The sequence below is a fragment of the Eubalaena glacialis genome, chromosome 2 (assembly GCF_028564815.1).
Source record: "Eubalaena glacialis isolate mEubGla1 chromosome 2, mEubGla1.1.hap2.+ XY, whole genome shotgun sequence".
NCBI lineage: Eukaryota > Metazoa > Chordata > Mammalia > Artiodactyla > Balaenidae > Eubalaena > Eubalaena glacialis.
In genome coordinates this window covers 195,935,415-195,963,410 of record NC_083717.1, presented here as the reverse complement: position 1 = coordinate 195,963,410, position 27,996 = coordinate 195,935,415, and the positions used below count along the sequence as shown (strand labels likewise).

Genomic DNA, 27,996 nt, shown 5'->3' with positions numbered 1-27,996 from the left:
GATGAGGCTGTTGGGTCTTCTTCTCTGCCTGGTGACAGGTCCCCAAGGTGAGTGTCTCAGGTGTCAGACATGGGTCTGTGGGGATGGTTGTGACTGCAGGTGACTGACAGGGACTGATTCTCCTTGTCCCAGGTGTCCTCTCCCAGGTGCAGCTGCAACAGCGAGGCCCAGGCCTGATGAAGCCCTCACAGACCCTCACCCTCACCTGTGCTGTCTCTGGATTCTCCATCACAACCAGTAGTTACTACTGGAGCTGGATCCGCCAGCCCCCAGGGAAAGGACTAGAGTGGATAGGGTACATAGGGTATGATGGTAGCACTCACTACAGCCCATCATTCAGGAGCCGCATCTCCATCTCCAGAGACACGTCCAAAAATCAGTTCTCCCCACAGCTGAGCTCTGTGACCACCGAGGACACGGCCGTGTATTACTGTGCGAGAGACACAGTGAGAGGAAGTCAGTGTGAGCCTGGACACAAACCTCCTGGCACCAGGGCTCATAACGACCAGGTGTCACTCTGGACTCACCAAGTACAGGGCTGAGCCCAGGAGCAGGTGCAGAGGGGGCTGGGAAGTGTTTGTATTGGATTGGTCGAAAAGTTCATTTGGGTTTTTAGAACCCAATATTTGGAACCCCTGGATGCATTTTCCTGTCCATCAGTCTACTAGAGACCATCTGCAATATTCTATTTTTTCTTGTTGTGGCTTATGTTGCTTTCAGAAAATAATATTTTTACTCAGGAATTAAGTATATTTTTTTCTTTTTCTCAAAGAAGCTCCAACAGCACCATTCTTATCAAGGTGAGTCTGAAGTTCTTGAAATTGGTGAATGTCCTGAGAAGGGACAGGCAACTGTAAAACATGTGTAAAGTGTTATTCTTCTTTGTTTTTGCACGGATGTAAGGAAGAGCCACACCTTCCAAGTTTCTGTCAATAGGCACAGAGTCTGAATCCCTCAGCATGTTGTGTAATAGACTCTAATGGAAGAGAGCCCCAATACTGCATATGCAATGATCTTCATTCACGGGTTCCATATTTGTAAATTCACATCCTCAGTAGAATTTTTCTGCAGCCCAAAAGGAACACTGCTGTTGTATTTATGGTCATTCATGGACATTTACACTGTGGTCAGTAGTTGAAGCACCCAACACACACACATTCCCACCTGAGGTCAGTCAAGGCTCTGCCATCTTGTTTCAACTCCTATTATGCAAATGAGTCTCTTTTGTGGTCAACTTAGTGCCATATTTTTAATACTTTTATCCTATTAGTTGACAATATCCCTGTTAAAATGGCCCCATGTGTACTCCTGAGGTACAAGTGTCCCTAAGCACAAAATGCTGTGAGCTGACTTAAGTAGAAAATATCTACAACAGATAAGCTTCATTCAGGTATGAATTATACTACTGGGGGTGTGAGCTTGATATTAATGTTTCAAATATAAATACTATCAAAAATAAGAATGCACATCTCACTTTTGGTATTTGAAGTAGCCTTGGAACCTTGGCTCAATTTCAAATATAGATGGTAAAATGGAGATTTATGGCCAAGAAGATGGTGAGGTTGACTGGATGGCTAGACTGTGTCCAGAGAATTATTGTTAAAAGGAGGCCAGCATCATCAAAAAAATCTAGAAACAAAAAATGCTGGAGAGGGTGTGGAGAAAAGGGAACACTCTTGCACTGTTGGTGGGAATGTAAATTGATACAGCCACTATGGAGAACAGTATGGAGGTTCCTTAAAAAACTAAAAATAGAACTACCATACGACCCAGCAATCCCACTACTGGGCATATACCCTGAGAAAACCATAATTCAGAAAGAGTCATGTACCAAAATATTCATTGCAGCTCTGTTTACAATAGCCAGGACATGGAAGCAACCTAGGTGTCCATCATCGGATGAATGGATAAAGAAGATGTGGCACATATATACAATGGAATATTACTCAGCCATAAAAAGAAATGAAATGGAGGTTTTGTAATGAGGTGGATGGAGTTAGAGTCTGTCATACAGAGTGAAGTAAGTCAGAAAGAGAAAAAGAAATACAGTATGCTAACACATATATATGGAATCTAAGGGAAAAAAAAAAAAGGTCATGAAGAACCTAGTGGCAAGACGGGAATAAAGACACAGACCTACTAGAGAATGGACTTGAGGATATGGGGAGGGGGAGGGGTGAGATGTGACAGGGTGAGAGAGTGTCATGGACATATATACACTACCAAATGTAAAATAGATAGCTAGTGGGAAGCAGCCGCATAGCACAGGGAGATCAGCTCGGTGCTTTGTGACCACCTAGAGGGGTGGGATAGGGAGGGTGGGAGGGAGGGAGATGCAAGAGGGAAGAGATATGGGAACATATGTATATGTATAACTGATTCACTTTGTTATAAAGCAGAAACTAACACACCATTGTTAAGCAATTATAGTTCAATAAAGATGTTTAAAAAAAAAAAAAAAAGGAGGCCAGGATAATCAGATATCACATGGGAGATAGCAGGTTCACTGAATGGAATCAAATATTGACGGTGAACAGAGTTCAATGGTAAGAATTCTCACTAATCTGATTTAGCAGGTGTCTTGATAAAACTAGACAAAGATGGACACAAAAACCCACGGGTCAAGACCTAGTTGAGAAAAGCACTTCAAAAAGCCTGACTAATGTATGGTCAAGGGGTCCTAGACAAATTCAGGCTCAGAGTTCTTATCTTCACTGCTGTAATTCTCTGAAAGTCAAAGTTAGAAACCAAAAGAACATGAAATCCTTCTGGTCATTCCTCCTCTTGCTGGCATCTCTCAGCTGTGAGCATCTTCTTGGTGTTAGGAAGGTGGAATTATGGGGTAATGACTGTGAAGCGGGTGTCTCATTGTTTCTCCTTCCCTAGGTGTCCTGTCCCAGGTGCTGGTGCAGGTTTTGGGCCCAGGACTATTGAAGACCCTCTCCCTCACCTGCTGTCTCCGGATTCTCCATCACAAACAGTACTTACTGCAGGGACTGGATCCATCAGCCCCAAGGGAAAGGACTGAGTCATCTGAGGTGCTTTGGGTCTGTGCAAAGCACAGTGTGCAACCAGCCTCTCCAAAAATTACACTCCATCTCCAGAGACACATCAGAGAACCAGTTCTCCCTGCAGATCAGCTCCGTGATATCTGAGGACACAACCATGTTTTACTGTGTTACACACAGTGAGGGGAAGTCAGTGTGAGTCCAGACACACACCTCCCTGCAAGTGGACAGGGTGGGCTGCAGGGGGCACTCAGGACCTCCCAGACGGTGCTCAATATCATCAGAGAATGCTGAGGTTCTCCAGGAAATCCAGCGAACATATTTCAGAACAGGTGCAGAGGAAGATATGGAGGGGTTTTCTCTCAGAAGCTGTGGATTCTCCACTGGATTATTATTATTATTTCCCTCACTGGAAGCCTCATCCATAATGATTCCAGGGAACGTTCTTATCTCTGAACTTGAGAGTTTTTTATTCATGGAGTTAGGTATGTCTTTGTTTTCCCATCTATCTTAGAACCAGCTGCACAGAAATTCTTCTTCATAGCAACTTGCTTTTAAATTTAGGTTACCATACAAGTTATTAATTGTCTAATAACAAATAAGCAAAGTTTATAAGCTTGTACATAAAGTTTACAATTTATAAACATTTAATAGCATGAATGGTTCTTCTGTTGAACTTCAAATCTTCCCTCCACTCTCATAAAACTCTGCAAGTCGTCTTATTCTGAAGTGTCCAACCCAGTCCTTTTTCATGAAATAACTTTCTCTTGAGTAGGAGTAATGTTGTATATTTGGAAATTTATGTCAATATATCACTGGAGTTATTTTGTCCTTCAGATAACATTTGGCAACGTTTGAAGATAGGCTGGTTTGTAACGACTGGGGGAGGTGCTATAGGTACCTAGTAATCTAGTTGGAGAGTCCATTGATACTGCCAGACATCCTACAATGCACAGGACAGCACCAACAGCACGTGAGTATCTGGGCACATAGTCAATAATGGTGAGGTACTCTGATTTAAAACTTTATAACTGGTCAAATTGTGTATAAATATTTCCCTGTAGAAGGCATATTTGCTGTGCTAAAATTATTCTAACTAAATAGGAAAATGAAAAAAACAAAAAACCTATGGATTTCTGTGCACTCAGAGACACCATTAAACAATCTCCTACGTGTATACTTGGGATGTGGGCAGAGGGGACCTAAACATGGAGCTTACAAAAGAATGGGGGGGGGGAGGGATTGGGAGAGACCCAGGAATGGGGAGGGAACTATGCATGGTTTGCATGGATTTTAGAACCTGAAGCCCAGTTCTGTTTGCGTCTGACCTGAGTCCCCAGGAACAAGGCTGTGCCAAGGCTGACCCGACTCTTTTAATACTTACAACTTCCCACCTGTACTCGTATAGATAATTTGAGAATTTTACTTTAGAATCATAGTTTAGCCCATGGTTAACTGAAGTATTTAAAACATAGGAAGAATATATCTGAAGTTTTATTTTTTATGTCTAAAGTACATTTAATAGTAATTTTTCAAACCAAACCAATATAGTCAAGATGTATTGTCACAGAAACAACTAGATGTTCTCCAACAGATTTCCAATCCGTGCACTTTTTTCTGACATGAGACATGACAACCAGGAAAGGTCCTTACTGGCATTGAGAATCAAGAAGCCACTGAAACTGGAAAACTTTACTATTGATCAGTGATGTGTTCAGAGAATCATCTGGATCAAAAAAAACAAAAAGAGAGAGAGAGAGAGAGAAGCAAAACCTTCAATTAAATATAGTTAGGAGGCCATAAGGGGGGAGATTTCATACCCAAGAATGATAGCAGAGTCCAACAGGAGGAAGGAAGATGCATCTATTTTCCTAACAAGAGCTCAGTCAATGAGAGACTGTCACAACTCTACCAAAGAAAACCCATGGACACTCAGTATGCTATAGCTCTCAAAACTTCCCTTTGCCTTCAATAAACACATTCTCTTCTACATTATTCCTGGGGATTTGCATGTGGCTCAGCATGGTTGCAGACCCCAAATTGCAATTCTCTGTTTATTCCCAATAAAAGCATTTTAGGTTTAGGTCACCAAAGGTCTTAACCTCCATGGTACTTTATGTTTATTCTCCTGTAACTTACTCAGCAGATCACTGAGATGCACATTTGTGGCAGATACATTGTGCACAAACTACTAGATCTTCACCAATATGCATATCCCCTCCCAATCAGGAACACAGTGCTAAAATTCATGTCCTCTCATCTCTTGCACACTTCTTGTTGGCCACAGTCTCTCTTATAAGCAAGAAACTTCCAGGAATGTCTGTGAAGTGAGGACTGCATCAGAATGGAGGAGGCTGGCTGAGAAATGTTGAGTGTGATAGTTACTCCATAACCACTATTTATGGTTGGGGCTGGATCCTCGAGCTCCCAGTGATGAGGCTGGAATGGAGGAAATGTACAAATTCTGGTGGCAGCACTTACTACACTCCATCTCTCACGAGTAGCACCTCCATATCTGGAGACACATCCAAGAACCAGTTCTCCCTGCGTCTGAGCTATGTGACCACCAAGAGAAAGGACTTGTGTTACTGTGCAAGAGACACAGTGAGGGAAATTCTTCCAAGCCCAGATAAAAACCTCCCTGCAGGGACACAGAAGGGGCTAGGCTGCAGGGGGTTTTCAGGACTTCCAGGGGATGCTCAAGATGAAACAGCACAAGTTCAACCCTAAGAGCAAATACACAAGGGGTTAAGGAAGAGGTTTCCTGTTGGGCATCAGTGATTTTTTTAAAAAGCTCTCAGCAAAGATGGTGGATTAGGAGGACATGGAGTTTATGTCTCCACACAACTAGGACACCTGCTGGGTGCTGGTGGGGGACCTCGGACACCAAAGGGGATGGGAAGAATCCCCGCACAAAGGTTAGGACGTAAGGGGGGGAAGAAGGTGGGGAGGAAAAGTAGAGGCAAGGTGGGACTGGAGGTCCTGAGGGGCGGCTGGTGAGAGGAGGGTATTGCATGCTCAGAGAGGCACAGTCACAGCAAGGGGGTCAGCAGAGACCAGAAAAGAACTTCCAGGGATCTGAGGGGAAACCAGTCAGCATCTCCCCTGCCCACTCGGGTACCAGAGAGCCTGCTGGGATCCCAGGCCTGAAACTCCGCCTCCAGGACCCCCTCCAGCGTCACTCATCCTAAGCCTAAGACCCACCCCACCAGGGCCTCTTCCGGCTTTTTTTTTTTTTTTTTTTTTCTGTTGTGGTTTTTTGTTGCTTTGTTGTTGCTGTTTCTTTTTTTTAAATATATTTTTTATTTTTCTAATTTTCTTTTATTGCTATTCTTTGTTATTGTTCTGTACATTTTTGTTTGTTGCCAAGAAATATTAATTGGTGTAAGCCCTCCTGGAGGTCCTCATCTCGGCACCAAGACGAAGCTCCACACAACTTCCTGCAAACTCCAGTGCTAGATGCCTAAGGACAAACAACCAGCAAGACAGAAACACAGCCCCATCCATAAAAAAAAATGAGTTGACAAAAAAATATGTAACAGATGAAGGAGCAAGGTAAAGACCTGTAAGGCCAAATAAATGAACAGGAAACAGGAAACCCACCTGAAGAAAAATTCAGAGTAATGATAGTAAAGATGATCCAAAATCTCAGAAATAGAATGGAGGCACAGATTGAGAAAATACAAGACATGTTTAACAAGCACCTAGAAGAACTAAAGAACAAACAAACAATGATGAACAATACTGAAATGAAAAATACTCCAGAAGGAATCAACAGCAGAATAACTGAGGCAGAAGAACGAAGTGAGCTGGAAGAAAGAATGGTGGAAATAACTGCCAAGGAGCAGAATAAAGAAAAAAGAATGAAGAGAAATGAAGACAGTCTCAGAGACCTCTGGAACAACATTAAACACACCAATATTTGAAGTATAGAGTTCCCAGAAGAACGAGAGAGAGGAAGGGTCTGCGAAAATATTTGAAAAGATTATACTTGAAAACTTCCCTAACATGGGAAAGGAAATAGCCACCCAAGTCCAGGAAGTGCAGAGAGTCCCATACAGGATAAATGCAAGGAGTAAGATGCTGAGACACATAGTAATCAAACTAACAAAAATTAAATTCAAAGAAAAAATATTAAAATAGCAAGGGAAAAACAACAAATAACATACAAAGGAATCACCATGAGGTTATCAGCAGATTTTTCAGCAGAAACACTGCAGGCCAGAAAGGAGTGGCAGGATACATTTAAATTGATGAAAAGGAAGAACCTACAACCAAGATTATTCTTTCCAGCAAGGGTCTCATTCATATTTGACAAGCAAATCAAAAGCTTTACAGACAAGCAAAAACTAAGAGAATTCAGCACCACCAAACCAGCTTTACAACAAATGCTAAAGGAACTTCCCTAGGAGGGATACACAAGAGAAGAAAAACACCCAAAAAACAAACCCAAAACAATTAAGAAAATGGTATTTGGAACATACTTATTGATAATTACCTAGAATGTAAAGGCATTAAATGATCCAACCAAAAGGCACAGACTGGTTGAATGGCTACAAAAACAACACCCATATATATGCTGCCTACAAGAGACCCACTTCAGACCTAGGGACAGATACAGACTAAAAGTGAGGGGATGGAAAAGATATTTCATGCAAGTGGAAATCAAAAGAAAGCTGGTGTAGCAATACTCATATCAGATAAAATAGACTTTAAAACGAAGACTGTTACAAGAGACAAGGAAGGACACTACATAATGATCAAGGGACTAATCCAAGAAGAAGATATAACAATTTTAATTATTTATGCACCCAACATAGGAGCACCTCAATACATAAGGCAAATGCTAACAGCCAAAAATGGGGAAATCAACAGTAACACAGTAATAGTGGGGGACTTGAACACCTCACTTACACCAGTGGACAGATCATCCAGACAGAAAATAAATAAGGAAACACAAGCTTTAAATGACACAAGAGAACAAAAAGACTTAATTGATATTTATAGGACATTCCACCCGAAAGTAGCAGAATACACATTCTTCTCCAGTGCACATGGAACATTCTCCAGGATAGATCACACCTTGGGTCGCAAATTAATCCTTGGTAAATTGAAGAAAATTAGAATCGTTTCAGTCATCTTTTCTGACCAAAACACTATGAGATTAGAAATCAATTACAGGAAAAAAATGTAAAAAATACAAACACATAGAGGCTAAACTATATGCTACTAAACAACCAAGAGATCACTGATGAAATCAAAGAGGAAATCAAAAAATTCATAGAAACAAATGACAACGAAACCACGATGACCCAAAACCTATGGGATGCAGCAAAAGCAGTTCTAAGAGGGAAGTTTATAGCAATTCAATCCTACCTCAAAAACAAGGAAAATCTCAACTTGAAAATATAAACTTACACCTAAAGCAACTAGAGAAAGAAGAACAAACAAAACCCAAAGTTAGTAGAAGGTAAGAAATCATAAAAATCAAAGCAGAAATAAATGGAAGAGAAGCAAAGAAAAAAATAGCAAAAGCCAATGAAACTAAAAGTTGGTTCTTTGAGAAGATTTTTTTTTTAATTGATAAACATTTAGCCAGACTCGTCAAGAAAAATTAAAAAGAGAGAGGATTCAAATCAGTAAAATTAGAAATGATAAAAAAGAAATTACAACTGATCTCACAGAAATACAAAGGATCATTATAGACGACTGCAAGCAACTATATGCCAATAAAATGAACAACTTGGAAGAAATTGACAAATTCTTAGAAGAATACAAGCTTCAAAGACAGAACCACGAAGAAATAGAAAACATAAACAGACCAGTCACAAGTAATGAAATTGAAACTAAACTAAATTATATTTGAACAAACAAAAGTCCAGGACCAGATGGCTTCACAGGCGAATTCTATCAAACATTTAGAGAAGAGCTAACACCTATCCTTCTCAAACTCTTCCAAAAAATTGCAGAGAGAGGAACACTGCCAAGCTCATACTATGAGGCTACCATCACCCTGATAACAAAATCAGACAAAGATAATACAAAAAAAGAGAAAATTACACACCAATATCACTGATGAACATAGATGCAAAAATCCTCAACAAAATCCTAGCAAACCAAATCCAACAACACATTAAAAGGATTAAACACTATGATCAAGTGAGATTTATCCCAGGAATGCAAGGATTCTTCAATATACAAAAACAAATCAATGTGATACATCATATTAACAAATTAAAGAATAAAAACTTATGATCATCTCAATACATGCAGAAAAAGCTTTGACAAAATTCAGCCCCATTTTATCATACAAACTCTCCAGAAAGTGGGCATACAGAGAACCTATCTTGACATAATAAAGGCCATATATGACAAGCCCACAGGAAACGTCATTCTCAATGGTAAAAAACTGAAAGCATTTCCACTAAGATCAGGAACAAGACAAGGATATCCACTCTCACCACTATTATTCAACATGGTTTTGGAAGTCCTCTCCATGAATATCTGAAAAGAAGAAGAAAAAAAAAAAGCAATCGAAATTGGAAAAGAGAAGTAAAACTCTCACTGTTTAGAGATGACATGATACCATATATAGAAAATCCTAAAGATGCCACGAGAAAACTATAAGAGTTCATCAATGAATTTGGTAAAATTGCAGGATACAAAATTAATGCACAGAAATCTCTGGCATTCCCATACACTAACAATGAAAGATCAGAAAGAGAAATTAAGGAAACAATCCCATTTACCACTGGAACAAAAAGAATAAAATACCTAGGAGTGAACCTACCTAAGCAGACAAAAGAGCTGTGTGCAGAAAACTCTAAAACACTGATGAGAGAAATCAAAGATGATACAAACAGATGGAGAGATATACCATGTTCTTGGATTGGAGGACTCAATATTGTGAAAATGACTACACTACCCAAAGCAATCAACAGATTCAATACAATCCCTATCAAATTACCAAGAACATTTTTCATAGAATTAAAACAAAAATTTTTTAATTTGTATGGAAACACAAAAGACCCCGTATAGCCAAAACAATCTTGAGAAAGAAAAAGGGAGCTGGAGGAATCAGTCTACCTGATTTCAAACTATACTACAAAGCTACAGTAATCAAGATAGTATGGTACTGGCACAAAAAAAGAAATATAGATCAATGGAACAGGATAGAAAGCCCAGAGATAAACCCACACACCTATGGACATCTAATCTATGACAAGGAAGACAAGAATATACAATGGAGAAAAGACAGTCTCTTCAATAAGTGGTGCTGGGAAACCTGGACAGCTATATGTAGAAAAATGAAATTAGAACACTACCTAACACCATACACAAAGATAAACTCAAGGGACTTCTCTTGTGGTGCAGTGGTTAAGAATCCACATGTCAATGCAGGGGACACAGGTTTGAGCCCTGGTTCGGGAAAAACCCACCTGCTGCAGAGCAACTAAGCCTGTGTGCCACAACTTCTGAAGCCCGCATGCCTAAAGACCATACTCCACAAGAGAAGCCACCACAATGAGAAGCCCTCACACCACAATGAAGAGCAAATCCCACTAGCCACGACTAGAGAAAACACGCAGCAACAGATCCAACACAGCCAAAAATAAATAAATAAATAAAATAAAAAATTTTAAAAAGTGCTTAAAAAAAAACAAACTCAAAATGGATTAAAGATCTAAATGTAAGAACGGACACTATAAAATTCTTAGAGGAAAACATAGGAAAAACACTCTTTGACATAAATCACAGCAAGATCTTTTTTGACCCACCTCCTAGACTAATGAAAATAAAAGCAAAAATAAACAAATGGGACCTAACTAAACTTAAAAGCTTTTGGACTGCAAAGAAAACCATAAACGAGATGAAAAGACAACCCACAGAATGGCAGAAATATTTGCAAATGAAGCAACTGGCATAGGATTAATCTCCAAAATATACAAAAAACACATGCAGGTAAATATCAAAAAAAAAAAAAACCCAATCAAAAAATGGGTGGAAGGCATAAATAGTTCTCCAAGGAAGACATATAGATCACCATGAGGTACATGAAAACATGCTAAACATCACTAATTATCAGAGAACTGTAATCAAAACCACAATGAGGTATCACCTCACACTTATCAAAATGGCCTTCATCAAAAAAAAATCTACAAACAATGAATGCTGGAGAGGGTGTGGAGAAAAGGGAACCCTTTTGCACTGTTGGTGGGAATGGAAATTGATACAGGCACTATGGAGCTTCCTTTCAAAAACTAAAAATGGAACTACCATATGGCCCAGCAACTCAATACTGGGCATATACCCTGAGAAAACCATAATAAAAATGATACATGTAACCCAATGTTCAATGCAGCATTATTTACAATAGCCAGGACATTGAAGCAACCTAAATGTCCATCAAAAGATGAATGGATAAAGAAGATGTGGTATATATATATAAAATGGGATATTACTCAGCCATGAAAAGGCACAAAATTGGGTCATTTGTAGAGAGGTAGATGGATCTAGAGTCTGTCATACAGAGTGAGGTAAGTCAGAAGGGAAAAACGAATATTGTATATTAATGCATATCTGTGGAATCTAGAAATATACAGAAGAACCAATTTGCATGGCAGGAATGGAGATGCAGATGTAGAAAACACATGTGTGGACATGGGGGGAAGGGGGTGAAATTAATTGGGAGATTAGTATTGAAATATATACACTACCATGTGTAAAATTGATAGCTAGTGGGAACCTGCTGTATAGCACAGGGATCTCAGCTCGGTGCTCTGTGATGACATAAATGGGTGGGATGAAGGTTGTGAGAGAGAGGTCCAAGGGGGAGGGGATATAGGTATACATATTGCTGATTCACGATGTCGTACAGCAGAAACTAGCACAGCAGTGTAAAGCAGGTATAACACATTTTAAAAAAATGATAAATAAATAAGAGCTGTAAATGTCCCCAGGCACATTTCTGGTTCTGTTTTCCTAGCTTTTCTTTTATATTTTTACTGTAGCAACCAAATGAGGAGCTAACATTGTGTATTTGGACATGAGATATCACCTATGACTAGGGAAACTTACTTTCAGTTCCTAATTGTTTTATTATACTGACAAACAGAATATTTCGAGGATTCTTATGATCTCTGAGAAACACCAACACAATCCAGCCACTCCGTGAGCTCAAGTCATGTTCTCTGCCCTCGGACTGGCACACACTGACTCCAGCATTAATGAGGATCCCCCTCAGGACATCTTCCTCAAAGGGTCCTTGTCCTCTCTGATACACTTTAACTTCTCACTGGTCATCCACTGGGGTGGACACTGATGATCAGGGGTTGCCCTCATCTGTATTCATCCTGAGTCTCCTAGATGGAGAAGCAGCCCACCTGAGGGATTTAGCTCTCAGATTTCCATGTGAATCAGGCAGGATGATAAGCAAAGGGACATATTCCAATCACAGCACTGCTGGGTCAGGTTCTGGGCAGGTCTCTAAAAGCAGTTCCTGGGGCCATGTTCTAATATGTCAACTTCCAGAAAGAGAACACTTACAGAAAATGTGAACCCGTCAGACAGAGACCTGACCCCTGCCCACACTCTCTTGTCCCAGGAAACCCACCTCAACATTGCCCTCTCTTTCCTACTGTCCAAATTCTCACTAAGTCTGTCCTAGCTCCAAGGAGTGAGAACCCCTCTCACTCTTCCCAGATCCTCCACCAAGTGCCAGACACACTGAGGCTCAATAATGAATCTCAGTAGTGATGGTAAAGACCTAAATGCAGCTGAAAGGGAGTTCTGCAGCTTAAAATAGGTTTTTAAAGAAAAATGCAATGTCAGAAACAAGTGAGATAGTACAAAAGCATGATCCATGAAAGAAATGTTGAGATATTGGCATTAAAATTTAAAACCTTGTCTCTTTCAAACTCACTGTAAAAACGATGAAAAGAAAAGACTTTTTGGCAGTAACATTTCCTCTAATGTCCTTGCTTTTGTCTCCTTTGTTTACTCTGGGTTTCCTTAGAGACTTCTTAAATAAGGAGTGAGATGCATGCCTTTCCTTGATTTTTTTGCCCTCTTTTGTAGAAGACACCTGATGGTACAGGAGAGGTGTGGGGACAGGTGAGGCATCTATTGTCCTATGGATGAGCTTTCTCTTACTGAGTCTGTACTTTGTTATGAACATCACTAGGCCTTCACAGTTTACCGCCCCCCCCCCCACTCCCTTAATGGAGACAGGAAGCTTATCTGGGAAGTGGGGCTGGAAAGGTGTGCACTTCCTGTGTAGCAACTATACTTACATAACCAGTCACAGGGAACCTCCAGATACCATCAAAGGTGAACACAAAAGCAAATCGAGGAACGTTCACGCTGCGGAGTACAACTCAGCACTATAAGCAGTGCCTGCCTGATTCACACACAACACACACGCATTGCCTGCGTACAGGGAGGGAAGAGGGACGGAGTCGGGGAGGAATTATAGAGGAACAACAGGAAACATTCTGGGGTGAAGGATGTAGTCATTATTTTGGTTGTGGTGATGTTTGCATGCTGTACACAATGCCAATACTTGTAAAATGTACATGGTAAATATGTGCAGCTTATTATATGTCAGCTAGAACTCGATGGTTCAAGTAACCAAATGCATGCATAGAGAAGGACATTTAGAGACACAGATGATGCCTCCTGAAACGTCAGACCCCAATGCACCTGCGTAAACCCCGGTTCTCTATACATTCTCTAGGAAAACACTAAATAATACATACAGCAAAATCATGCCCAGTCTCATTACAGGAAGAGGGTTCTGCATACCTCACTGGGTATGCCCCCTGTGTCCTGAAGTTGTTTCTGGGAGCAATCAGGTTGAATGGTAAAGAGCACAGGCCCAGACTGCTGGGGCCACTCTTACCAGACATTCGCTCTTCGAAACGTAGCCCCGTCCACCTGTGCTTCTGTTTGTACTTTTTCATCTGTAAAATTGTATCCTTGTTTCCAAATCAGCCAGTACGCAAACTTCTGCTCTCAGATACTGCCCTCTCTAGAGAGACCACCCCCATGTTTTCTGTATAGTCAGATAACATGCAAATAATGTCCTCCCTCTGCTGATGAAAACCAGCCCAGCCCTGACCCTGCAGCTCTGGGAGAGGAGCCCCAGCCCCAGGATTCCCAGGTGCTCCTATTCGGGGGTCAGGACTGAACACAGATGACTCACCATAGATTTTGGGCTGAGCTGGGTTTTCCTTGTAGCTATTTTACAAGGTAATTTATGGAGAAAAAGAGATACTGATAATATGAATGAGGGAATCACTGCAAGTGTGAGAGTTTCCTGACCAGGATGTCTTTGTGTTTGCAGGTGTCCAATGTGAGTTGAAGCTGGTGGAGTCTTGGGGACGCCTGGTGCAGCCTGGGGGGGTCTCTGTGACTCTCCTCTGTGACCTCTGGATTCACATTCAGTAGCTATAACATGGTCTGTGTCCGCCAGGCTCCAGGGAAGGAGCTGGAGTGGGTCTCACCTATTAATACTGGTGATAGCACACACCATGTAGACTCTGTGAAGGGCAGATTCACCATCTCCAGATACAATTCCAAGAACACGCTGTATCTGCAAATGAACAGCCTGAGAGCCGAGGACACGGCCGTGTATTACTGTGCGAGAGACACACAGTGAGGGGAAGTCAGTGTGAGCCCAGACACAAACCTCTCTGCAGGGAGACAGGAGGGGGCATGTGCAGTGTGCTCAGGTCCCACAACTGTGTGTTTCAGCCCCAGTAGCAGATGCAGATCATAGTTAAGGGTGGTTTCCTGTCAGGATCTGGAGCTTGCTCCTCGTATAGCAATTTTCCCAGGGGAACCTCTCTGGACTGTGGTTCTGTTCTTACACATTCAGTTTCTGAATTAGAAAGGCTTATCAAAATACGGGGGGAAAATGTCTTAGGTACAAAGTCAGAGAGTCACTTAAAGTTAGATACTCAGGTTTCCCCTTCTCTAAATCTTGTCTAAATTCAGCAGTTGCAGAAGTATCATAGCGTATTTGTTGAGTCGAACATATTATTCATTCCTCATTGTGAAATCTCAGCCCTGCCCTACTGGTAGACCAGCTGTCCCTGCCAGGATGGTGGCTCTTTGCCTGCCTGCTAACCTCTTGCATGAGAAGCATAAATGAGCTGAGCAGCACCGGATCCTCACTGGGTCACTGGGAATGATGCCAGTTAGAGGGGACGTGGGTGGGGGTGTTTCTACGTGTGCTCCTTGTTTCCAGGTCCAACAGAATCCCTATACGCTTAGATAATACCTGCATCTCGTTCTGCTGCGCAGTTTATTTTATGTCAAATATTCATCACCAAAGCTGTTACCAATAGACACACAGGTAGTTGGTAGGGAAATGTTATAGTCAGGTGGATAATAACATGAATTTTCAGAAACTGCTGAAAACAAATCTGTGCTCCTTTCTTCACCACAGTGTCTTAGGTGAGCACCTAGAATGCAGGGAAATCACACATGTTCTCATTCCAGAAAGAGTCCTGCAGCCTCACTAGGCACGCCCACCTCTGACCAGATACCCGTGCAGGGTGCGGCCAGGTCCAGTGTGGTGAAGCCCAGGAATGGATAGGCAGGCTCACTGTCCCCTGATGTGTGTCTCCAGCAAACTGCCTACCAAATCCAGGCTACAGTTTAGCTTCACATCTGTAAGACGCAGATAAATAAATACCTACATCACAACGCATTGTGTGCATATGTAGAAACAAAATAATAAAACACAGGACTGCCCTGCTGGTGCAATGGTTAGGAATCCGCCTGCCAATGCAGGGGACAAAGGTTCGAGCCCTGGTCCAGGAAGATCCCACATGCTGCAGAGCAATTAAGCCCTTGCACCACAACTACTGAGCCTGCGCTCTAGAGCCCATGAGCCACAACTACTGAGCCCGCGTGCCACAACTACAGAAGCCCATGTGCCTAGAGCCCGTGCTCTGCAACAAGAGAAGCCACCACAATGAGAAGCCCGTGCACTGAAACGAAGAGTAGCCCCTGCTCACCACAAGCAGAGAAAAGCCCACACACTGCAATGAAGACCCAACGCAACCAAAATAAATAAATACAAATAAATTTTAAAAAAAGTAAAGCAGGCACTGAGTGTTGGGCCCAGGGTAGGCCACCCTAAAATGTGCCTCAATGGCATATTGATTGTTATGAATTAAAGTGACTTAAGAAAGAGCCCACGCAGAGGGACATTCTGACCTTCCTCCCTGTCTCCCTTAAGCAAGAAATAAACCTCCCATGTGAAAGGTGCTCTCCTGCATCTAGAAGTGGAAGTGAAATGGTCCTGCACCTCATGCCCTCTACCTGCCTTTTGTCTGTGGAAAAACTTTAGCCAAGGAATAAATTTAATCAAAGAAGTGAGCAAATACAGAAAGAAAGGAAAACTGTCCAACAATACTAAATAATAATAGTTGAGTCATTAAGCAAATCAAGGACTTTTAGTTCCTCCTCAATGGCTATAGATAATATTCTTGTCCATGTCCTGTGAGCCGTCTTGTAGATACTGAAACTCCCTCCAGGAGGAAGAAGTTAACTGCATGATGACCAGACTGTAGCCATGGCATAAGCTGCCACAATTCCAGGAACTGGCCCCAAAGAAATGAGAAGAAACTGACCCTGGAACTGAAGGTTAACTGTACTTAAACAATCAAGATGATACCGGTCAGAGCACCGCATGACCAATATCAAGATGACTGTCAGAGCTGACTCTGCTGCTATGCATGTAGCCCCCTCCCTCAGCCCCCTCCCACTGATTCTCAGTTTGGGGGGCAGTGGCCTTTGGACAGAAGTCTTCCCCCTCCCCTGTTGCAGGCATCCAATAAAAAGCAAACTTTCCTTTCCACCAGCTTTGCCTCTTTATTGGCTTTTGAGCAGCAAGCGGCTGGACTCACTCTCCGTCACACAGGGACACTCTTCTCGCCAGGGACGGGGAATTCAGGCCTGGGAGCTTCTATGAACAAACCTTGTTCCTTCTTTAATGCACTAGCCACCCTGAAACTCTGTTTAGGTTGTTCACTAATTGACCACCAAAGCATACATTTCTTTGTCCTGTCAATTCCTCACAAATATTGGATCTTTGTCTAAAAATATAAAAGCTGCCTGCTTTGGTCACTTCTAGACCCATTTTTATGGCATGTACATACTCATGCTTGAAATGTATTTTTTTTCTCCTGCTAATCTGTTTTTGTCAGCTTCATTAATAGTCCAGCCTCAAGAACTCAAGAGGGGCAGAGAGGGAAATTTCCCTCCTGACAAACCCAAGTTGTCTTCTCTTCAGCCTCACCCTGCACAACCTCTTAGGAGCCTCAGTCCTCACGGGCCACTTTCACACTCCTGACATCATCTTGCCAGTTTTGTTCTTCTGGCATCTCTACTTTGCATCTCCATCACACCCTTGGAGGTTTCTTCCCAATTTGTGTGACAATTAAGTGTCCATTGTCTGAAAGTACACATTTTATAAAGTCATTGACCTATGAAAGAGCTACTTGGTTTTTCCCAAATTTTGACAAATATGAATAAAACTAGGTAAATAATGTGTGCAGGTTTTTGCCTGGACCTAAATTTTATTCTCTTTCAGGTACATGCAAAAGAGCACTATTGCTTTTTTTTTTCCCCCTCCATTGGAGTATAATTGTTTTACAATACTGTGTTAGTTTCTTCTGTACAACAAAGTGAATCAGCTATATGTATACATATATCCCCGCCTCTTGAGCCTCCCTCCCACCCCCCCATCCCACCCCTCTAGGTCATCACAAAGCATCGAGCTGAGCTCCCTGTGCTATACAACAGATTCCCACTAGCTATCTATTTTATACATGGCAGTGTATATATGTCAATGCTACTCTCTCAATTTGCCCCACCCTCCCCCTCCCCCACTGTGACCACAAGTCCGTTCTCTATGTCAGCATCTCTGTTCATGCCCTGCAAATAGGTTCATCAGCACAGTTTTTCTAGATTCCACATATATGTGTTTATATACAGTATTTGTTTTTCTCTTTCTGACTTACTTCACTCTGTATGACAGATTCTATGTCCATCCACCACATTACAAATAACTCAATTTTGTTCCTTTATCTGGTTGTGTAATATTTCATTGTATATATGTGTTACATCTTCTTTATCCATTCATCTACTGATGGACATTTAGGTTACTTCCATGTCCTGGCTATTGTAAATGGTGCTGCAATGAACATTGTGGTGCATCTATCTTTAGTTCTTTAGTTCTTCTAAGTCATTGTTAAGCATTTCTTGTATCTTCTTGATCCATGCCTCCATTCTATTTCTGAGAGTTTGGATCATCTTTACTATCATTACTCTGAATACTTTTTCAGGTAGATTGCTTATTTCCTCTTCATTTTTTTTTTTGGTCTTGTGGGTTTTTATCTTGCTCCTTTGTCTGTAAAATATTTCTCTGTCTTCTCATTTTGTCTAATTTACAGTATTTGAGGTCTCCTTTCCCTAGGCTGCAGTGTTCTAGTTCCTCTTGCTTCTGGTCTCTGCCCCCTGGTGGTTGAGGTTGGTCCAGTGGCTTGCATAAGCTCTCTGATGGGAGGGACTGGTGCCTGTGTTCTGGTGGGTACAGCTGAGTCTTTTCCCTCTGATGAGCAGGGCCATGTCAGGTGGTGTGTTTTGGGGTGTCTGTGAGTTTAGAATGACTTTATGCAGCCTGTCTGCTGATGGGTGGGTTTGTGTTCCTGTCTTGTTTGCTGTTTGGCATAAGGTGACCAGTGCTGGGGGTGCAGGCAGTTGGGTGCAGCCAGGTCTTGGATTAGGATGGAGGCCTCCATGAGAGGTCTCACCAATTAGTATTCCCTATAGCCAGGAATTCTCTGGCAGTCCAGTGTCCTGGACTCAGTGCTTCCACCCCAGAGGCTCAGGCCCAAATTCTGATTGGGGAACCATAACCCCACAAGGCACTAGTCACAGCAATATAGGAGATTTAAAAAAAAAAAAAAGACAAACAAAAACCCCAGACAAATGGTTAAACCAAAATCAAACAAACAAAAACAAGAACAAGGAAACACACACACACACAATAGAAACAAAAAAAAAAATCAAACAAAAAGCATGAGAACAACCAGACAAACAAAAGAACCAAAAAATGAAATCAAACAATTAAAAACAAAGCTAACAGAAACACAAAACAAAAACAAACCAAAGCAGAGTGCCAACTGAAGAGTAAAGCAAAAAGAACAAAATATACAAAAATGATTTTTTTAAAAAGGGGGAAAAAACACAGAACAACAGAAAAACAAAGTAAATATACAAATATATGTATAAATAAATATGTTAAAAACCGAAAAATATCCCCAGAGTAAATTAAAATAATAATAAAAACGACAAAACAAAAAAAAAACAGAAACGACAGCAAAATGAATAAAAACATAATAAAAAATAATAGTAATAATAATGTTTTCCTAGGGCCTCATCTCTCAGTGTCCTTGCCCCTGCCCTGAGCCACAGCCCACCTCTGCCTCCGCAGGAGGCCCTCCAGTGCCTCTGGGCTGGGCTGTGGACCTGCTGTGGGCCCTGTGGGGACAGCTCAGACTCTGCTCTGGCCCAACTCCCACGTGTGCTGCCCCCAAAGTCCACAGCTGCCAGAGCTAGACCGTGCTCATTTGTGGGAACACTCACTGTCCATTCAGACATTCCATAGACGTAGGATCTACCTAGCTGATCACTGGGATTTAATCTGCAGCTTCTGCAGCTGATGGAAACGTTTTTGATTCTCTTCCTTAGTCGCCCGGCACCTGGGGCTCAGCTGTGGTTTATCCCCACCTCTGCATGTGGGTCACCCACAGGATTCTGCTCCTGAGGCTGCCCTGGAGCACCTGGGTCTCCCCAGGATGCAGAGGTAGCACAGCTGCTTGGATCCCAGGAGCCCTGGCAGCACCATGTGCACAGGGAAGCCAGCAGCCATAACTGCAAGATATATGGCCCTAGTGGGGTCCTTTTTGAGAGCCGCATGGCAGGTGTGTGAGGGCCAGCTCTGGCAGGGCTTTTTCTAGTGCCCAGTGGAAGCTGCACAAGGGCCAGCCCTGGCAATGCTTTTTCTAGTGCCCAGCAGCAGGCGCCAGCATGTAGGGAGAGAGAGGCTACAATGGTGGCTCCACCCCCTGCGTGTGACGCAGCAGGAGCGCCCTGCTTCCATGGCAGTCTGGTTTTCCTCCGTAAGCATTCCCTGTTGTGGATTTCCTCCCTCCTGTCCCCTCAGGCCATCTCCCCACAGCCAATAGCAGTCCTTGCCCTGGATTTGCTCTCTAATCCCCTTGCTCCAGCTCCCAGCCTCCATGTGCACTGGTGAACGTACATCCCAGTCTGGGGCATGTAGGGCTGTGGCACAGACTGTGTAGTTCTCACTCTGTCCCATCTGCCACAGATCGGCAGTTACACCCTCTTCTGACTGCCTCAAATGTTTCCTTTCTGTCCCAAGTGATTTCACCATTGGTGAGGGGGCTTCCCCAGTTGCAGGAATCTGTCTTCTGCTTCAGCCCCTCACCCCCTCTGGGGTGCAGGTCCCATCCCGCTTCCTCTCCTCCTCCTTCTCCCTTCTTTCTTTCATCCTACCCAGTTATGTGTGGATCTTTATAGTCCTTTCCAGTGTCCAAGCTCTTCTGCTAGTGTTCAGCGGGTGTTCTGTGAGGATTGCTGCACCTGTAGATGTGTTCCTGATCCATCCATGGAGAGAGAGGAACTCCACTTCCCCTACTGCTCCGCCATCTTGGAACTCCACCACTGCTAATTCTATTGCTCTTTTTTATGATGACTATGTTTACTTTTGTAAGAAGCCACCACTATGTCTCCCAAGGTGCATCCCATTTTGCATCTGCACTAGCAGTAAATGGACCCCCTGCTGCTCCACATCCTCCCACTGTTTGAGGTTCTCAGTGTCTTGATTTGGGCCACTTTAGTAAATTTGCAGGGATTTGCCCTTGTTGTTTTGATTTGCATGTCCCTGTGACATATGTTCCTCCATAGCCTTATTTGCAAACTGTGTGTCTTTTTGGTGAGGTGTCTGTTAAGGATTTTGACCCATTTTAATAGTCTTCTCTGTTTCTTAGTGTTGAGATTAAGACTTCTTGGTATATTTTACATAACAATCAGATATAATAGATATGTCATTTGCAAATATTTTCTTCCAATCTGTGGCTTGTCTTTGGATAAATTTCAAATGTATGTGGTTTTATTTTCAAGCTTCACAATTATTAGGTGTCCCTCCTTCAATGAAAAGTGAAGTTAAATGAACTTTCACTGCCTAAATGATGGGAAACTTTATGTGTGAACATTTGGCAGCAGACACAAAGGCCTTTTTCAGATACAAGGATGGCATGGGTAAATGGAGGGGGTATTTCTTCAGAGATGCTCTCCGGGAAAAACAGACATGTGCCAAGAGACAACCCCTCTTGTCTTGCAGATAAGAACTATGCTGCATGTCCACAGAGGCACAGATCCTTGATGAGAAGAGTGAGATTTCCTCAATTAGAATGACCATTTTCTAAACCTGACTTTTACCTGTGATGAATCTGAAGCTGTGAATGATTGTTACTTGAATGATTCTATGGTTTTAGCCAAGGCTGAAAACAAAAGCAATGTTGTTTTTTTTTAACTATTATTATTAGTTTCAACTTATGCTGCTCTAGAGAAGGATTGACAACTACAATTCAGTAACACATTTCCATAGCTTTGGCTTATATCTCTTAAACTTAGGCACCACTTTGTCTCATAATACATGAGTTTCATCTACGTCCCTCACATTTAAAACTGGATTCTACATGGAGCTATAGGATGAAATGTGAGGACAGTGAATCCCTGTATATTCAGCAACATCTAAGGCAACTAATCTAATATCACCTGGGGACACTTCTGTTTTCCAGTACATTTAATGTTTCTTCTTTTCTCAGTGATTCCAACAAAGATGTTAAATGTCCTCAAGCATCTGTCCTCAACTCTCTTGAGGTCCACACCCCATTCTGAGCTTATGCTCTGGAACATTCATAAGGATAAATACAGAGGCCATCAGAGGGACCTGTCCACGTGCTCACCGTGAAGCCCACCATGATCTTTCTTCTCCCTCCCATCACACTGGTCGGGCACTCTGGGTGTGACCATCACTGGTAACCTGCAAAAGAATATGACTTAAATCTCACCACTACTTTTTACCATCCACCTTGGTCATCTCTAATGGATATTCCCTCCAGCATCATAATATGATCTAGTTTCCAGAGATAATTGCCTCCAATTTTCTCCACAAAGGACAAAATAACTTTTTTAGTGCTTATGAGCTAACACATTTTTCCTAGGGGTAAATAGACCCTAACAACACATCCCCAACCACTGAAACATAAAGGCACCTGTTATATGTCCTTCTATGTGAACATGAATTTGTATGGGTCTCCTCCAGTCCACCAGCTCATGAAGGCCAGGTCAGATGCTAGTGCATCTGTTCAAATACAGGACCTGTTTCCACCTGGTGAATAATAGGCTCACCTGGTTCTAGGTGTTGGATGCCATCCCTTCCCCTGCCCTGTCCCACAGCAAGCATCTCAGCTCACTTTTCAGGTCCAGACCAGAGGGTCCAGTCTTGTCCTGTGATTCTTGCCTATCCTGCTTTAGTTGACTTTCCTATTATCTACATTCAGGCAGGCTGATTCTTTATTATTTAATTAACTCTACTAGTATTATTGAAAAAAGAGCAATATAGGACTCTGTTTAAGAAATGGTATGGAAGAAATATCTTCACAAAGATAACAGGTTCTACATCAGTCAGTGTACAGGTGAGATCACTGGGCTGAGAGAGGGCTGACCTGCACCAGACCCACAAGTATGACATCTCAGGGCAGGAGTTGGACCAGTGCTAAATGTACAAGGGTGTCAGTCAGAGATGGGGACTCACATTTGTCTTTTCTGGTGCCCAGGAGAGATAATACCACTGATGACAATGATGACAACATTCAACACCCCTGGCAAACCCACCTGTGATCTTCAGACATGCTGTTACTACACTGACCCCCAATTTATATCCTTGCAGACTGAAACACAGATGGTGAGGCCACATCCTCAGTGCCCACAGTGAGATAGGGTGGAGCTGTGCTCTGCTCTGCAACACCACTTACTTATATGACCTCAGGCACAGTCCCAGGACTCAGTGACCCAGGGACTCGGGGAAGCTGCTCTCAGGTGGAGTTTACAGGGGAGCCTGCTTCCTGAGGTGGGGGCTTTCCTCTGACCATGATACCCTCATACTCTGCAAGCCATTCACTGGGAAGGTTTACTTCCAAGAATCATGCATGTTCTCTCACCCAGTGTTGTGGGAACTATGTGCCCTGGGTTCCAATTTCGCTGGCAATGACACAGTGAATAAAAAATAAACACTTCTAGAAAAAGTGAGTCTGTGCACTGTGACCAGGTCACCTGCCCAGCATATTGGAGTCCTGAGAGCTTCCAGGAGCTGTCTGTTCTTAGTCCTTGGTAGCCCTTGGGGATTCCTCAATGCCCACCCTCAATGAAGGGGTCCTGAGATTCATGATGTTCCTGCAGACACTCAGTTGTGCACAGGAAAAAAGCAGAACAGGCTACTGGCCAAGTCAGCAATGCTGGGAACCATGACCATCTCAGAGAAATGACTACCTTTTCCACAGAATAAACTGCGTGGTTAGTTCTTATGCACAAATCCACCTCCACAGCAACTCATGATAATATTTAAGCTGTTTCAGGCTAAGAAGTGCTCACCCAAATTAAGTCAGACACTAATTCTCTTGTGAATTATGGTAACGAGTGACTCTAATGGCACTTTGTCTGAATTCAAAGTGACTATTTCTTATATGTTTTGTCTTCAATATTTGAATATCCAGTAAGTAAACATGGGCTAATGCAGAAAGCAAAACATGAGAGGTTGTGTCTAACAATTTGTAGGACCCTGAATGTGTGGTGGGTATTTTATAAGTGAAGATATATGTCTCTATGGGATTAAAGACTATGCCCAAAATCTTCCATTGATCCTTGAGAACAGCTGGTTTCCTAACCATCCTGTAAGCATCATTTCATTCCTGGACAAAGGACCGTGCGCATGGGGAGGGGGACCCCAGGTGGGGGCTGAGTTCTCTGAGGGCACAGTCAGCACCTTGCTCACAGGGGGAGCCCCAGGTACAGGGACCTCCCTTCACTACTTGATGCTTTTTATAAAAAGGCCCCTCCCATATACAAATATTCCCTTAGGCCACAAGATAAAAACAAAGTACCAATTCACTTAAATTCAGGTTTCTCCTCATGCTTGAAGAGATTTTCTGGGCTTCATGAATCTCATCTGCAAGAAGATGAATCCACTGTGGTTCTTCCTCTTTCTGGTGTCAGCTCCCAGAGGTGAGTGTCTCAGGGATTCAGACATGAACACATGGGGAAGCTGCATCTGAGCCCATGAGTCACCGTGGTTCTCTCTGTGCACAGGTGTCCTGTCCCAGGTGCAGCTGTAGGAATCGGGACCCAACCTGGTGAAGCCCTAACAGACCCTCTCCCTCACCTGCACTGTCTCTGGATTCTCATTAACCAGCTATGGTGTAACCTGGGCCCGCCAGGCTCCAGGAAAGGGGCTGGAGTGGGTTGGTGTGATGTGGGTTGGCACATATTATAACCCAACTCTTAAGTCCCGGCTCAACATCACCAGGGACACCTCCAAGGGCCAAGCCTATTTATCGCTGAGCAGCCTGACAACTGAAGACACAGCCGTGTATTACTGTGCGAAAGACACAGTGAGGGGAAGTCAGTGTGAGCCCAGACACAAACCTCCCTGCATGTGAGCTCATGACCACCAGGGGGCGCACAGGACCCAACAAGTACAGGGCTGAGCCCCAGGAGCAGGTGCATGGGGGAGGCTGGGAGGGGATTCTTGTTAGAACCTGTGCTTTCCTCTTCCTGCCCAGGAGCTCCACCAGGGACCCTGTTCTGTATCCTAATGTTTCATTGTTGTGGTTTATGTCACACTCAGAAAATTTTGTGTGCCTATATACATACTTTAATTTTAATTATTTTGGTTGAACTAGGGGTGATTTTATACACACTACCCCCAACACACACATACAGAGACACGTAATGCTCAGCAGTTAAAGTTGTTTTTTCTGCTTTATTTTTCTTTTTCTCAAAGGATCTCAATACAAGACCGAGGCTCACCATCATTTTCCCGGTGAGCCTGAATCACGAAACTGGTGAATATCCTGAGAAGGCACATGAGATTTTTAAGCATTATTAATTTTTGTTTTGTTTTTGACATGTGAAAGGAAGAAACATACTTTCCTGCGTTCAGTCAAACTGCACAGTTTGAATTCTGCAGCAGAGAGTGTTATAGACTCTAATGCCAGAGTGCCCCAATACTGCATATACAATGATCCTCAGTATTCACAGATTCCATATTTGCAAATTCACTTACTTGCTAACTTTTATTAGCACTTCAAAATACATACTGTCATTTTGTGGTCATTCACGGACATTTAAAATGTGGCCAGTTCTTTGAATCACCCAAAACGCAAACACATTCCCAGCTGAGGTCAGTCAAAGTGTTACTTTCTTTTCTGGGTTCAACTCCTATCATGTAAAAGCACTTTTGGGGGTTAACTTAGTGGTATGCTTTTCACATTTCTGTGATTTTTGGTAATTGTTTAAAGTGACCCCAGGCATAGTGCTGAAGAACAGTCTAATGTCCCTATACACAAATTGCTGTGAGTGGACTTAGGAGAAAATATACATGACAGATTAGCTTCATTCATCCGTGAGTTACATGGCCATGGGCTGTGAGATTGAAATGCATGTTTCCAATATAAATCTCATCCAAAACATGAAGACAAAGCACACTGTTGCATATTTGAGGCAGCCTTGGAAACTTGGTTTAATTCCAAATACAGCATTGCAAATGGGGGCTTATGGCCAAGAAGAGGGTGGGGTGGAGTGGATTGAAAATTACTAACAGAAGAAATACAGGCAAAAGGGCTTCTGGTCACATAGACTCAAAATGATTCTTGCTAATGGGAGACCAGGGTGATCAGGTATCATGTGGGTGATAGGAGGTTTGATGGATTTGATCAAATATTGAGGGTGATCAGAGTTCAAGCGTTGGGAATATTCATTAATCTGAATTAGCAGTGTTCTTGACAAAACCTGGTCATGCAAATATAAACAGAGAAGTCCACAGGTCAAGTCTAGTTGAGAAGAGATTTTCAAGGAGCCTGTTGACTAAGGTGTGGTAAAGGGTCTTTGTCACACTTAAGAAGAGAAATATTGAACACACAAATAAACCAGGGATGCACACACACACACACACACACACACAGAGAAAAGACCATCTGAGGAGTCAGTGAGAGGAGGTCCATCTGCAAGCAAAGGAGAAAGGCCTGAGAAGAACCCAAACCTGTTGACACCTTGATCTTAGAGTTGTAGCATCCAGGTCTGAGAGAAATACATTTCTGTTTTTTAAGCTGCACAATCTTTTATTCTGTAATGGTCACACTAGCCTACTAATACAAAAATGATACAGAAGCAGATAGATGTATATGAAAAAGTAAGTATTATATTGGAAAGGAAAAATCATGCATTCTTAAGAGCTGACCTGATGATCATCCTCAAAAGGAAATATAAGTGCCTATTGTAACAGTCTTTAGAAATCATAATAGGGCAAAGAAAGATTGATGGATAAATTAATGTCCACATTATATTGGTTTGAGTATAAGTTGGAAATTAATAATATAAAAATGGATTACAATTACAGTGCAATTTTTCTTACCAAACAAAACTCAAATTTTCAAGGAAGGATGTTTTAAAGTATATCCAAAAATTGTGGGGTCTTGCTATGTAAAGCGTTGTAGACATAGAATGTGAGATAATGAATTACGACACAGAACAAGAAAATAATAGAGCATGTGCTATTGAACAGTGTTCACTACATTTGCAATAAAAATGCCAACACAGTGTGATGAAATGTGTAAAGCTGGTTGTGTGACAACAAGAAAGAGCACAGCACTTGTTTAACAAGCAACTCAGGGTTAGAACAGAGATACAGAGAAGGTGTGCAGGGGGCAGAGGAAGAGGCCAGAGGTGGCCGGGAAAGGACGAGAGGAGGAGTGTGAGAGATGCCCAGCTCTAGGCGTTAGGATCAGATGTGTCCTCAGGAAGTTTTCACATGAAACCCTGGGAGGGAAAGTAAGTCCTGTTGTGCTTACTGTCACACCCCTGCCCTCTGACTCTCCTTTGTCCAAATACCCCTGTTCTGAAAGGAGAGAACCTGTGGTCAGTGAACAGAAGCTGTGTCCACACTGGATCTCAGCCAGCACCCTCCTCCAGAGCCCTGTAGAGAGGGGGACCAGCCATGACCATCTTTATATGGAAACATGCTTCCCACCTGCACATCACAACCTGGGCTCAAGGCGAAAACACAACACCTGTGCTACTCAGAGTCAGAGTTCTCATCTTCACTGACATAATTCACTGAAAGTCAAAGATTTAAACCAAAAGAACATGAAATCCTTCTGGTCATTCCTCCTTTTGATTCCATCTCCAAGCTGTGAGCATCTCCAGGGTTTGAGGAATGTGGAATTATGGGGTGACGTCTGTGAAGTGGGTGTCTCATTACTTTTCCTTCCCCAGGTGTCCTGTCCCAGGTGCTGGTGCAGGAATTGGGCCCAGGATGATTGAAGACCCTCTCCCTCACCTGCTCAGTTTCTGGATTCTCCATCACAAACAGTGCTGACTGCTGGGACTGGATCCTTCAGCCCCCAGGGGAAGAGCTGGGGTGACTGGGGTGCTTTGGTTCTGGGAATAGCACAGCATACAACCTGTCTCTCCAAAAATGACTCTCAATCTCCAGAGGCACCTCACAAATTCAGTTTTCCCTGCAGCTCAGCTCCGTGATGACTTAGGACACAGCCCTGTATTACCGTCCCAGGGGGCACAGTGAGAAGTCAGGGTGAGTCCAGACAGG

The 27,996-nt window shown here is 42.6% G+C and overlaps 1 pseudogene; it reads left to right on the top strand.

Annotated features, from left to right (window-relative positions):
- The first annotated feature begins 1 nt into the window (after position 1).
- Positions 2-27,706, top strand: LOC133084758 (uncharacterized; annotated as a pseudogene).
- The last annotated feature ends 290 nt before the right edge of the window (positions 27,707-27,996 follow it).